Source organism: Rhinolophus sinicus, chromosome 14 (assembly GCF_057876585.1).
Source record: "Rhinolophus sinicus isolate RSI-liver-muscle chromosome 14, RSI-T2T, whole genome shotgun sequence".
Lineage (NCBI taxonomy): Eukaryota > Metazoa > Chordata > Mammalia > Chiroptera > Rhinolophidae > Rhinolophus > Rhinolophus sinicus.
In genome coordinates, this window is record NC_142514.1 from 144,426,378 (window position 1) to 144,441,147 (window position 14,770).

The following is a 14,770-nucleotide window of genomic DNA, read 5'->3' on the forward strand; positions in this document are numbered from 1 at the left end:
CCCAACTTTCAGAATAGTAGCTAAAATACAGTAGGGGCTCAATAAATAGTTCTGGAACAATTAAATGATCATATAAAGTTGCAATAGTTTATTTTTCCAAAATTGCGTCATATTACATATGCCTGTTTGTAAGTTACATTTTTACTTAATATGTTTTCACATTTTCTATGTAGCTATAAAAGGAGTTGCCTCATTTTTCTTAATTTCTGTATTAAATTTTATTGAAGAGATATACCACTTTTCTTAGCAACCGCCGCATAATGGACACTTAAATGGTTTCTAAATTTTCTTTTTATGTGCAATTCTATGCTAAATATCTTTCCACAATTATCTTGTGCATATTTATACATTTACTTAGGATAATTTCTAGAAGTGGGTTTGTTAGGTCATGTTCTTTATTAAGGCTTTTGACACACATTACACAATTGTCCTCCTGTGTATTAATTTATACTCCTGCCAACAATATATAAACCTTTTTCATTTCCACATATGCTAGCTAACATTGATATGATTTATTTTAATCTTTGTCAATTTTGTTTATATTGTGTTTTATTTTACATTTATTTAAATAATAATAGTATTTAAATTTATTTATTTATATTTTGTATTTCAGCTGTTTGAATATGCATTTTAGTATTCTAGGCATTTTTTTTGATGTGTTTATTTTTTCATGTTTAAACTTTTAAAAATTATTTACATAGTATGATGGCAATTTTTTGCCTTTTGTATCTATTGCACATCTTTCTCCCTTGTCATACCTTCAAAGTTCATTTTTTTGTTGTTGTTGTACTTTAGTTCTTCTACATAAAAGTTTAAAATTTATGTGAAATCAGATTTATCAAAATTTTCGTTAATATCATCTGACTTTTGTTTCATTATAAAGTCTTTTTCACTGAAAGATTATGAATTACTCAAAATATTTTCCCCTTCTATGGGATTTTTTTTGCATTTGGATTTTTATTTTATGTAAAGTATAAGGTAAAAATCTAATAACATTTTTTTCTGACTAATACGCCATTTTTTCCCCACCCACATTTGTTGAGCACCCATCCTCTCTGTACTTACTTGAAATGCTAACTTTATCCTGCATCAAATTTCTGGTTATCATCTTTTTCACTGATTCCTTTGATCTTTCTGTTTCTGGTCTAGTAGCAAACTATTTTAATTGCTGGTGCTCTAGAAATAAATGTAATATAGCGTACAACGTGGGCAATTTCCCTATCATTATTAATCTTCAAATTCTTATTGAATGGATATTCTTATAAAATTCTCCTTTCAGATGATCTTTATAATTGTTTGGTCCAATTCTCCTATGGATTTTGAATATAGTTTTTAGTATCTCCTGTAGCCAAAGATCCACTGGTATGGAGTTACACACAATCTTTTCTCTTTCTCTCTCCGATTTCACATCATCTGTTTGATACCATTATAAGTGGCTGCATGATGTTTTTGGTGCCTTTTGTTTGTCTGTCTTCCCTTGGTCACACCCACTTAGAGTGGGGTGCTCTCACATTCATTTTTATCCTGTGGGCAGTTGGCTGAGTTCTTAGACTATAATAGGTGGTCATGAAATAATAGCTGAATTCATTGATGATGATTTTTTTCTCTGTTCTTCTCGAAGTTGAAGTTTTTCCAGCTGTACAGGGGATAATTGTGCCTAAATTTAAAAAAATAGAATAATGAATTTAATGAACTTAGCACAGGGCTTCATCAAACAGTTATGCTTTGCTTTGCTTTTTAGTTCCCTCTCCTCTGGTGTGGCAAAACCAATGGTAAGAAAAATTAAGGATTTTTAAGTCAAATATACTTAACTTCTTTATGGAACATTTCTTGGGGTTTAAACTTCATCTGTCCAAGAATTGTATGAGTTAATGCAAGTAAATCACTTATTTTATGGTTTATAACATAGTCTACACTCAAATCAGATCGTAGTCCTGAAGATCAAATCTGGGCAGGACAAAAAGCATCAGACAGAGTCCCTTTTCTTTCATGTGTAATTTGAACCTCTGTGACCCCCCAGAAGGAAGAGACCACATAACTTGTTCCATCTCTTTCAGGTATTTCTCCCTCTATTTTGTGCTTAGTTCTGCTCCGGTTTGTGATTTCTCTTTGATCTCTCTCTGTGCTGGGGGATGAAGAGGGCTGGACCCTGATCAGATAGATGTCAGTCTGTTTCTTATTTCCCCAAAGCAAAACTGCTATAGCTCCAGAAGTAATGTTTGTTGTCTCAGTCATTTAGTGGAGAAATTATCCATAGATTATAATACAGGCTTACATAAAAGCCCACATTCCCTGCCTGGCTTCTTCTCTATTTATCATGGAAAAGTTGCTATTTCATTTTGTAGCTCCTAGAAATGAGTAGTCTTTTACTGTCAGTAGAAATTTTGGCCAGAGCAGAAAACACTTGTCTAAAATAAGGCTTTGAATGTAATTGATACACTACTCTGTTCTTTCCCTCTCAACTAATTGTAAGACATCAGAATATCTCTCAGAAGGAAACATACTTTCAAGCTTGGATCCAGAGTCAGCTGCCTTTCTACCAAGTCAGAGTTTGAAATGATACAGGTTATAGCATTTGTAAAGGTGAATATTGTCTATTTTATCTTATTTAATATATAAAATCCAGAAATTGTGATGTTTGAGTCACCAAGTAGTCTAGTCATTTCCCATTTGTAGTGTTGATGTTAATACGTTTGCAGTAATGAGCTGTCCCCTGATTAGTTTCTCTGGATCTTCTTTCACCCGTCTCCCTTCCCCTAAGCACCCCTTCCTCCCCACTGTGTCCCCAGGATGTTGGGGAATAGAAGACTGTGTTAAGTAAGAGACAGACTTCACATCCTGGAATTCCTGGCTTCGGGCGTTTTGAGCAGTGGAGCACATTACTCATTGTATGGGTTGTCTTTGCGTTTGTGTGTCAGTTGATTCTCTTTTGTGTATGTTTGTGAAGGGTTGAACCTGCTTATATTCTCTGAGCGACTTGAGCTGTAGCTTACTCTGGCCTGCTCTACCCATTATCATTCTTCCATCCATTTTCAGAATCTCTCGACCCCTCACAGACCTTATTCTCTCTGCTATAAATTTATATTAAAAAGAGTTTGATTTTTTTTTTTAACTATCATTGTAGCAGGGTGAGTAGACGTATTTGAGTCCAGTCTGCCATCTTTCCTTGAAACCATATTGGCTACTAAACAGGTTCACGTCTCTTCTCTATTTCAAAAACCCCTCTACCTGCAGCCTCACATTCCTTCACTTATTGCTTTATCTTTGTCCTTGGCTTCTCAGAAATTCTGTGAAAGAGTGATATATGCTGATGTTCTTTAGATTCTTAGATCTGTAAGGATGAATTTTGGTGAATAAATAACATAGACTTAGCTAGATTGCAGTTTGATCCACTCTGATATTCTCCCCTTACCGACTGATTTAAAAACTCTTGTTCCCTTTCTTAATGCTACACATACCTTGTTAATCCATTTAATCAGCAGAATCCTAACCTGAAGAGAGAAATTTCTTCATATTCAGGCACCTGGATGCAGGAATCCATTTAGCAACTCCCTTAAAGTTTTACTGGTGATGCATTAAGCCCCAGGCTGTTGTGGCCCAGTCTGGAGATTACATTAGTTTCAAACAGACCAGACCCCAGGAAACTGTGTTAGCCCTCAGACCTGCCTGCCTGACTCCTCCTTTCCTTTATCCTGTTGCTTCATATATACCTATAAAACCTTCTGACCATTCTAGGAATGGAGTGATGGCCTTTGGACAGGAGTCTGCCATCCTCCCAGAATGCTGGCATTCTGAATAAACCTGCTTTTCTTTTCACCAACCTTGTCTCTTGATTTTTAACTTTTTCAAGTGGCAGACAGCCAGGCCTTAGCACAGTAACACATCCTCCTGTTTTGAACTCACTCCTGGCTGTTTTCTGGCCCTGGTCCTATCACTGTACTTAAACAGCACTGGATAAGGCCATCAGTAACTTCCACATTGCTCAAAGGGCATTTTTTTTCAGGGTCCATCTTACTCTTAAGTGTTGTTGAAAATAAAATTCAACTGAGTAACTTTTGAAGATCCTACTGGCTTTATTCAGTGATTTGTGCATCAATCAGCATCCAACCTGACAGACAGAAAGGAGCTGTGAAGAGCTCTGCAAGGCAAGAGATGTTACTGGTAGAAGGGAAGGAAGTTTTACCAGGCAAAAAAGCAGACTGGTTACTGTAAGGTTACTTTCCTTATAGAGATGGCAAGGGCTTGTTATCCGGCAGATAACCTAACCCATGTTGATCATTGCAATTTCTGATTGACTGGTGATAGGACTTTTAAAAGAGTCTTTGTGTTTTAGTTTAAAACTGTAGCAACCATTGCAATGAAACAGTTAAGGTAACCTTTCAGTGTGAAGCAGGACGCTCATGAGGAAACTCATGATAGGAGGTTCTGGGTAGTACACGACCCACCTAAGACCAGGGAAAAACTGGCATCGGCTCCAGTTCTCACCGTTGGCCCCCAAGGAGCCTTTAGTCCCAGGGATGAGGCTTCAGGACATAGACAGGAGCATGCACTGAGTGGGGAAGAGAGATTTTTCTGTGTTCAACTCTGAAGACTGAGCTCCTTGGCATGAGTCTTCAAAGGGATCTCCTTCAAGATCATTAGCAGCCTCAGGTGAAGGACCAGGTTGCAAATTTTCATTCCCATTCCGAAGCTGTCAGTTTTGTCCTCTGTAATCTATCTTCCAAGAGATCAGCTGCATAACTTTTAGATAAAAAAAAGTCTATGGTTTTCTTTGGAGTGAGGGAGAGCTGAGGGTCTTGAGGAGAGGGGGTCTGACTAAAGAATGATTGAAGGCTGGGGGACTCATTCCAGGAGTTCATCTCATTTCTGCAATACCTAGCTCAGCAGTGACATGAAAAAGCCTTTCAAACTGTGTTCTTCCCATTCCTTTTATTTGGGGCTGGGGACGCGTTACCAGACTGTGGGCTGTTCTCCGCATGGTGTCCAGGTTCTTGGCGTCTCGAGCAAAGAATTGAATGAGATACCGAGATAAAGTGGTGAAAAAGCAGTGTATTAGAAGAAAAGGTACACTTCAAAGAAATAGAAGCGGACCCGAGCAGTAGAGAATAGCTCAAGGACCCAAGGTGGCATTATTAGAAGAACAAGAAGGGGCTCAAAGGCAAAAAGGTCCAGGGGCTCAAGGTGGAACAAAGGAAGAGGCTCAAAAGGCAAAAAGGCCCAAAGAGCCAAGGGCCCAGGCTCAAAAAGGGCCTGACTGGCTAGAAGTTGGAGTTTTTAATCTTTTTTTCCCTCTAGAATGGGCTGTTCCTTTCAGGCTCTGAGACCACTTGATCGACACCTGTGATGGACAAGAGGCTATTATCTCATCATTTTAGCCTGTACATGTTCTTTCCCAGAATTCAGTCTGTTATAATGAACTTCCGGGCATATGTATCATATTTTAATAATGGGATAGTGAGGTCCAGGTGAAATGAAGGTCATTGTGGCCTTTACTGCGCAGGTGCACGTGACCGGTTTAATCTAGTTGGTATCTTGTACCCATTTGTTTACAATGAAAAGGGGACGTTTTGGACAGAGAGGGGAGGTCTTTTGGGTGGTAATGTAGAGACCCGATGTCTATCTCTAACTGACTGCCTTGTTTTCCACTTGAGAGATATGATCCCCATAAAATCTCTATGGGAAGTTGAGGGACAGGAGGTCTGTTTTTCTGTATCTGCTTCTTGCTGGACAGGGGTGTAGGGCTGTCCCAGCTATTGGGGGATTCGTGGAACTCTCACCTTGTCTGATTTTAGATGAGAGGAAGGGGGTCTCAAGATCTGCCTGGAAGATCTTGCTGGCTTCTTTGGTTAGGACTGGCAATCTTGCTGGGATATCCTCTGTATCCCCAAGGACACTGAATGAGGAAAAATAGATTTTATTTATAAATCTGTTAGCTCTCTAGAGCCTGTGGCCATTCAACCAGTCATTTAAGTGGTGTCAATTGTCCAGGAACTGAGCCCAGAATGGGTTGGAAAGAACTTTAGGCTTCAGTGCTTATAATCAACAAGTATACCGATCTGGGAGGTCTGGAATGGCCTAGGGGATGTTGGGAAGTCACAGGCTTTTAAGTAGTTATCTGACAGACATTCTGTGATTCAGGTAGGAGAATCTTTAGTCTAGGATTCAGAAACTGATTAGAAGAGTAATCAAAGCCTGGGCTAAGGAGCTAAGAAACAAGGGGAAAGAAGACTTAAAATTTCCATAGTAGGGGCTCTCCCATATCAGAAGGTGGTGGAGGCTGGAAGAAATAATTTTCTTTGGGGACAACTAATCAGGACCCTGTATATTGCTTACTCACTCTGGATATGCACATTTCCCCAAGAAGGAGGTCATATTTATTCTGGGAAAACATACTTTTATCAATCTCATAAACTGGATGTGAGAGTGAACGTTCTTTTCACTTTCATTTCAAAGCTCCAACAGCCACAGACGTAATGGGAAGGAAATTTATTATTATTATTATCATTATTATTATTATTATCCAAATGAGATACTTCAGGTTTCATGAAGAGAAATATTTCAAGCTCATGTCTTTTCATTTCTCACAGGACCCTTTCAATCCAATTATTCTCAAACCCAGTACGTCTTAAATACTTCTACTCACTGTCCACTTCCCATTCTAAGTTCCCTGTGAAACTCCGCCCCACTATCCTACCATTCATCCCCCCAAGCCTGAGTTCTTGAGACGTTTCTTTTAGGAGAATCTCTATCCTCTTCAGCTCTGAGATTATCACCCACCAGTCTACTTCCATTTCCTATCTCACACTTGGGGACTTCCTTCTCTCCCTCAGATAAGCTTATCCTGAGACACTATTGAAGAATTTCAGGGTAGAACCACCAGAGATATTAGAGCCATCCCTGGCATGGATTCAACACATTATTTCACACTCTATGATTATTCATCTTTTTTACTCTGTCCAACATTGTTTCAGGAGCCAGGACCAAATAAACGACTTGTATTCCAGACCACAGGGGTTTAAGGATTGGTGATGCTGCCATAGACCTCTGTAGCACACACCAGTTAAGTTAACACAGGGAAATTCAAGGTCTCAGAAAGATCAGGAGTGGGGGGGAATGGAGGGAGAGCAGGATGGGGCGAATGGTGTAGGGAAGGAGGGAAAGGGAGAAATAGAAAGAGAAGAAGAAAGAAGAAGGAGAAGAAGAGGAGGAGGAAAAGGAGGAAAGAGAAGAAACAAAAGAGATGAAGAAAAGGAGGGGGGCTGTGAGGGGAGGGAAAAGGAGAAGGACAAATATCTCATCCTTTTTTTTTTCTTTCCTTCTTCATCAGTATTGGCTGTTTTTGGCTATTTTGACAGATATCTATATTTTAAGGTATACTTTTAACATTCCAGGAAAATCTTGTTAGGGTTTTGGCTATAATTACACTGAACTTGAAAATTAATTTGGGGGGGAAATGGCCATTTTTCTGTTCTAGAGTCTTCTCTTCCATGAATATGGTTTGTCTCTCTATTCTTCAGGTGTTTCTTTGTATTGGTCAATGCAGTTCCATAATACTCTTTAGTGAAGGTCTTGTATTAAGATATCCTTAGTAGATTTACTCTGGTATTTTTTTACTTTGTTGTTATAGTTAATGGCATGGTTTTGAAATTACTTTTTGTATGGTTTCCTGCCGGCATTCAATTCTGTAAATTTATATCCAGATACAAAAGGATAATTTGGGGACATTTAATTATTTATTCATGCGCAAATTTACTCATCTATGGACACAATCATTAGACTGTTTTCAGGGGACAAATGCAAAAACATTCATAAAAGTCTGGGATCACTTAAGTCTTGCTTTTCTTTTCATTGATAAGCAAATTAGCTTTTAGTCAGAAAAGAAGCAAATCTAGACAGACTGCTCTGGAACACACTGCCTGGAATCATCAAAATGATTCATGGATTCTCTAAAAATCTCTGTGAATTTGATTAGGAAGTATTTGTGATGGGCTGTCTGCCAGTGTCATTCTGTTAGCACTAACTTCTTAACCCTGTTTTGCATTTAAATTTTTAAAAATTTAACTGTAGTTGATATATAATATTACATTGATTATATTAGTTTCAGGTGTACAAAATAGGTGACTCAACATTTTTATACTTTAGAGCATGATGACCCCACTAATTCTAGTAACTATATGTCCCAGAGCAAACCTATCACAATATTATTGACTATATTCCCCATCACCTTTTTAACCCGTCCTCCATTCCCCACTTCTGGTAACCTTCCCAGGGGTCTCTGTTTCTACAAGTCTGTTTTTGTTTTGTTTTAGATCTTACATATAAGTGAAACTGTTATGCTAAGTGAAATAAGCCAGGCAGAGACAGACAATTTTGCACCTTTTGCATCAGTATCTATTCATAACAAACTTGATAAACTTTTTCTTACTTATAATAATTTGGCTGTATATATTATTGGATTTTCTAGGTCGGTAATCATACTCTCCGCAAACAATAGACGTTTTATTTCTTGTCTAATAATCCTTATTGCTGTAATTTTTATCTGGCCTCACTATGATCACTGGAGCTGTAATTCATCCTGAAACACAACGGTGATATAGGGCATATTTTAATGTCCCTAACTTTAAAGAGAATGTTGTTAATGTTTCCAATGTGAATGTGACGTTTGCTACGTGTTCCTGGGAGATGTTTCTTACTAGATTAAGCACTTTTCACTGGTATTCTCAGTGTGTTAATTTTATCGGGAATCTGAATTGAGTTCTTTTCTAGCTGAACAGTGATTTTGTTGCTTACATTTATGCAGCCAGGGCAGAGGCTGTGACTCATAGTTCCAATTGGGGCAGAGTATTCCTTTGGTTTTATAATACAGAGCAAACCGGTGAATATGGCTCTGTCAGAATCAGAAATTATGGAATACTTCCCGAAATCGCGTGTCGTCCTTGCACGGGAACAATCCTAATCTTCTCTGTATGGTTCCAATTTTAACATATGTGCTGCCCAGGCAAGCACTGTGTTTCATTTTTATAAAATATTTTTCTGCATGTAACCTTATGTCTTGGCTTCTACTGGATGGACCAAACTTTCCTTATATCCCTTTTTATCTCTACTAACTTGAAAGTACAATTTCCATTTCTTTTCTCTTAATTCATGCTTACATTTTTAAACATAGCTATTTGTTTTCACTACAGTCTAAAATTAGTATTTCCATTCTGTTCTTTAATAACACAAGGCCTTAGAAATTTTGAACTGCAATTTACCTCTTCCATCTATCTTCTTTTATCTGACTTTGTTTTCAATTTTCCACAATAAAATTAACTATTGTCATCTTTTATAGTTAATGCATATGTACACTTAACATATTTAGCAATATCTTTTCTCACCATTGCTTCTTGCATGCCCTGCATGTTTCCTTCTTCTTTTTTTGGAGTGGGGGGGGAGGAGAGACTAAATTTTTAAAAAACTTTTGTCCATCCATGTTAGCAGCAATACTGAAAAAGTTGCTGACTTCCTTCTAGTTTTGAAACTCCTACTCTACCTATCACTTCTTTTTAATTATAATATTGTAAAACAAAATAAATTCCAAAATATATTTTATTTTAACCAAAAAGCCAAAGTTCTAGAAATAAATTTTATTAAGAAAGTTTAATTTTAGACAAAAAGTATAAATCATTCCTTTTGTTTGAAAAGTGTATCTTTAAAAATATTTTAATATAACTGGGGGAAATTAATGCTGATCAACGTCTATTCCACCAGCTGCTGTTTAAACTAATGAAGTAAACTGTTAAATAAAATGAAAACTCTTTAAACTGGTGACATTAAAAACACAAGCATCGGAGGGAAATTGATGTAGTAAAAGATAAGTATTATTGCATTCTCAAATATGATTCTTTATAAAATGAATGTCTTCAGGCACATGGTAATTTTTATAACAACACATGGCATATAACATCCTGCAGGATGCCAAGAACTTTAATTAAACTTCAAATTCTGTAAAGCTAATAACCTGAGTATTTTTTTAAAGGCTGGGATATGTGAACTACAATAGTAGCAGTTTAAAACAGAAGGGTAGGAAATAAAGGAAAATTATATCACATTATTATAAATGTATTCATTAACTTCTATTGGAGATTTTATTTTTACGTAGAAACAATTAGAGTGTTTTTTTAAATTAATGCTTATATGCATGAATTGGAATTGCCCTACATTAAGTTTTTGAAGTAACTGAAATTAGCTACAAAAAATACACATAAGTGTAAACACATGAGAGACTTATTTCCCTGTTGTGAAAAATGTCTGGAAGTGTTCCATCAGGTAATATATAATATAAGAGATAAAAATTGCAAAGTTGAAATAAACCAAAAAGACTGAAATAGTATCTATATCTTATTTTGAGCCCAATTGTTGAATATGATGTTTAAATTTAAGATTTTAATTACTCTTTCATATAGCAAATGCAAGATTTACATATATAATATATACAATAATATATATAATATATATTATATCTGTGTATAATATATATAAAACTTTCTACCATGTTAACTGAAGGAGAGGGGCATATTTAACATAAAAATAGTGGACATATCCTGAGATTTCCCAAAAATGACTTAAAGTCCTACAGATATGAGCACTTGTTTCATAGTAAATAATGGAATACCATTTTTTTTAAAAAATTGCTTTATTTTTATTTTTAATATTTATTTTGGAGTGGAATCTAATACTTATTTTTTTTTGTTTTTTAAATTTATTTTTTATTAGTTTCAGGTGTACAAAGCTATGTAATAGTTAGACATTTAAACCCCTCATAAAGTGATAAACCACCCCCCACACTACTATCCCTCTGACTTCTTATATAGCTGTTACAATACCATTGACTATCTTTCCTATGCTATACTCCACATCCCATGACTACATATACCTATATATTTAGTTATAGTTGACCTTCAATAATATTCTATTTCAGCTTCAGGTGTATAGCACATTGGTCAGTCATCTACACAGTCTATGACGTGATCCCCCAGATAAGTCCAGGGCCCAGCTGGTACCTTACAAGATCTTTAAAACATTGTTGATTATATTCCCCATACTGTATTAACTACCAATTTGGATTTCTTAATGACTTCACCCTTTTCCCTCTCCACCAAACCCATTCCCATCTATCACCCTGATAGATCTAGTACCTATCTGGTACCATGCCTAGTTATTACCATATTATTGACTATATTCCTTATGCTATACCCTAAATCCCCATGACTACTGTATAACAACCAATTTGTACTTCTTAATTCCCCTTTCACCCATGCTTTACCCCCCTCCCATCTTAAAGAAGTCCCTGTAAGAGTCCTTGTAATACTGGTTTGATGGTGATAAACTCCTTCAGCTTTTTCTTGTCTGGGAAGCACCTTATCTGTCCTTGAATTCTAAATTGCAGCCTTGCTGGGTAGAGCAATCTTGGTTGTATGTCGTTGCTTTTAATCACATGGAATATTTCCTGCCACTCCCTTCTTGCCTGCAAAGTTTCTGTTGAGAAATCAGCTGCCAGTCTTATGGGGGCTCCCTTGCAGGTAACTAACTGCTTTTCTCTTGCTGTTTTTCAGATTCTCTCTTTGTATTTAACCTTTGGCATTTTAATTATGATGTGTCTTGGTTTTGGCCCTTTTGGGTTTATCTTGTTTGGGACTCTCTGTGGTTGCTGGGCTTTTATGTCTATTTCCTTCACCAGATTAGGTAAGTTTTCTGTTATTATTTCTTCAAATAGGTTTTCAATTCCTTGCTCTCTCGCTTCTCCTTCTGGTACCCCTATATTGCGAATGTTGGTACGCTTGATATTGTCTTGGAGGCCCCTTAAACTCTCCTCAATTTTTTGGATTCTTTTTCTTTTTGCTGTTACGGTTGGGTGTTTTCTGCTACCGTATCTTCTACATCGCTGGTTGGATCCTGTGCTTCATCTAATCTACTGTTGATTCCCTGTAATATATTCTTCATTTCCGTTATTGTATCCTTTATTTCTGACTGGTTCTTTTTTATGGTTTTCATCTCTGTTGAAGTTCTCCCTGAGATCATTGAGCATTCTTATAACCAGTGTTTGGAACTCTGGACTTGATAGATTGCTTATCTCCGTTTCACTTAATTCTTTTTCTGGAGCTTTGTTCTGTTCTTTTATTTGGGACATATTTTTTTGTCTGACCATTTTGGCTGCCTCCCTGTGTTTGTTTCTATGTATTAGGTAGGGCTGCTATGTTTTCTGGTCTTAGTAGAGTGGCCTTATGTAGTAGGTGTGATGTGGGGTTCAAGTCTTTCTGGTCGCCTGAGCCATGTGCTCTAAGGGCATCCCTTGTGTGGGTTGTGTGTGCCCTCCTTTTGTAGTTGAGCCTTGGTTGATAATTGCACATCAATGTGAGGGACTGACCCTTGGACTTCCTGGTTGTGAGGACTGGCCTTGACTACACAGTGGAAGAGTTGTTGTGCAGGATCTGCCTCAGCAGGACTCTGCCCAATCTTCCCCTTGGGTGTGTCATACTTGGAGATGGCTGGGTAATGCTCCAGCTCGTTTTGAAGCTTGTCACTGGGGGCGCCAGCTCCAGGACCACCTTGGAGAGGATCCGCTGTAGGTCTACTTCAACCACATCCTGCGCCCCTCCCATGGCCATCTAGCAGAAGCCAGAAAGAAATCCATAGATGTCTGGTGCCCATTCTGTGCTTGGAAGTGCCTTGAGAGGCCAAGCCACCAACTAAGGCTGGCTGCTGCTAGTGCCGGCTTAGGGCTGCTAAGCCAGAGGTAGAGGACACGCTCAAGCCAGATCCTGCTTGTCTGGGTTCCATGAACCTTTGAGAGACCCTAGGAAAGTGTGCAGCTTGAGCTGAAGCAAGCGCTTGAATGAGAAAGCCACTGAAAGCACCCTGAGTGTGTCTGAAAGTTGGGAGGGGCCAGGTTTCAAATCGCCTTGGTGGGGTGTGAATGGTGGAGACTCACAAATGGCGTCCACCTGTGTTTACACGCTGGGAAAGGGGAGGGCTTAGCAACAAAACAATGGCCTGCACCAATTCCTCTGTCCAGGAGAAAGCTGCCACGCATGGCCCAGTCCCAAGCCAGACAACTCAATTCCCTACCATGTGTCCCTGCCGCTTTTCCAGCTGCTGCCCCAGTGCTGGAGCTCAGTTAGTGATTCCATTGGTGGGTAAGTCCACACGTGGTCTTTTTAAGAGGAGCACCTGTGAGTGCAGCCGTACTCAGTCTCAGTCACAATGTCCGCTGGTTTTTACATCCAATATTTATGGAAACTTCTCTCCCCAGCACTGGATCCCTGTGCTGGGGTGGGGCTGGGATCTTGCTCCCCTAGAAGGTGAGGAGGTACCAGCACAACCAAAATAGTCTTCCTGCTCTTTAAAGGTCCCTCGTGGATATGGGACCAGCCCGTTTGGTGTCTCTGACCTTCCTACCAGTCTGGAGGTGGCTTCTTCTGCACATCTGTAGTTGAAAAGCTTCAGTTCAGCTTAATTTTAGGTGGTTCTCAATAACGGTTGTTTTGTAGATTAGTTGTGATTGTGATGTGGTTGTGAGAGAAGGAAAACACAGCGTTTACCCACTGTGCCTTCTTGGTTATCTCACAATATCATTTTTGAAGAAATGATTACAGTCCCTTTGAATCCTGTGCTTCCTCAAGACAAGAAGCTGTGACTAAGTTGTTCAACATGGCATTAGAGTGAAAAATCTGTCTAATTTTATCTTTCCTTAAATGAGCTCTATTTCTTGTAATTCACATGACACTCTTTGACCATGGGTATCTGTTAAATTTTCTGTTTGATCTAGTTTCAGCAAACCACAACAAATAGCTCAGAGAAAAGGCTACAGTTAACTTTTCCCCCCCTTTTGGTACTTTTAGTTATGTGTTTTCTCCTTAGAGGTACATAGAAAGGGAAGAAAATAGCCACAAACAAGGTTTCAGTAGGTCATAGAAGTTTCAATGCACCTAAAAAAGTGTCTTCCCCATCCATGATATTTTAGCATCCTTGCGTGGTATTGCAAGTTGGAGTTCATCTTCAAGCTTTGCAGTGCCAGCTGAATAATAGCAATTATTGGGTAGTGTTTCAGGCATATTTTGAATACACAGGGACAAAGTCACCGGACTCAATACATCCTCAAAGACATGGACTTTTCTTTCCCCTCTGTATTAGGTGTCCCAAGGCAAAGGTCTTATCATTGTATAAAACTTGACTATATATAAAGAAGTAACCGGTTTCTTTGACAAATATCTTATTTTCTCTTTCTTCTAGGGCTCTTCCTCTTTTACAGCTGAAAAGCCACAGAACAAACATGTAGCCTCCTTTTCGTATCGTAAGCATGTCACTATCTACAAGCAGTCTTGAGTGACTCTTCTGGATTCTGAGTGGCACGCTTTTTCCTGCTGCCTTGACTGCAGTTGCTTTTTCCTGAAGCTGGTGGTGCAAAGATTATTTACTATCCTTAATAGTTTTTTCAGTGAGAGTTGAAAATATTTTCTTTTCCCCATCAGGCGGAATAAAGTATAGATTTCTAGCTTGATATCTCTCTTATCTCAATACTTGAAGACAGTATTGTCTTCGGCTTTCTATTTTTCTATTGGGAAGTCGGCCTTCAGCCTAATCTTCATTACTTTGTAGAAAATCTTTCTTTTCTTTTTACAAAATTTGAAGACAAATTTTCTCTGTCTTCAACAGGTTGCAATATGTCTTCTAACAATCATACTTCCTGGTGTTGAACACGTTACCTAAACTCTGTGTGCCTCAGTTTATT

At 38.1% G+C, this 14,770-nt stretch overlaps 1 long non-coding RNA gene, 1 other non-coding gene and 1 pseudogene across 2 annotated transcripts; all 3 read right to left on the reverse strand.

The window, feature by feature from the left end:
- Positions 1 to 842: 842 nt before the first annotated feature.
- On the reverse strand, positions 843 to 6,464 carry LOC148755856 (uncharacterized). Its single transcript, XR_016018489.1, has 3 exons — positions 6,338 to 6,464; positions 5,778 to 5,893; positions 843 to 1,657 (listed from the first exon to the last, which is right to left on the reverse strand). It is a non-coding gene; the product is annotated as an uncharacterized LOC148755856 (long non-coding RNA).
- Positions 6,465 to 8,899: 2,435 nt separating this feature from the next.
- Positions 8,900 to 9,006, reverse strand: LOC148755857 (U6 spliceosomal RNA). Its single transcript, XR_016018810.1, has one exon. It is a non-coding gene; the product is annotated as a U6 spliceosomal RNA (small nuclear RNA).
- A 4,941-nt stretch (positions 9,007 to 13,947) lies between these two features.
- Positions 13,948 to 14,446, reverse strand: LOC148755858 (tumor necrosis factor ligand superfamily member 13B pseudogene; annotated as a pseudogene).
- Between the last annotated feature and the right edge of the window lie 324 nt (positions 14,447 to 14,770).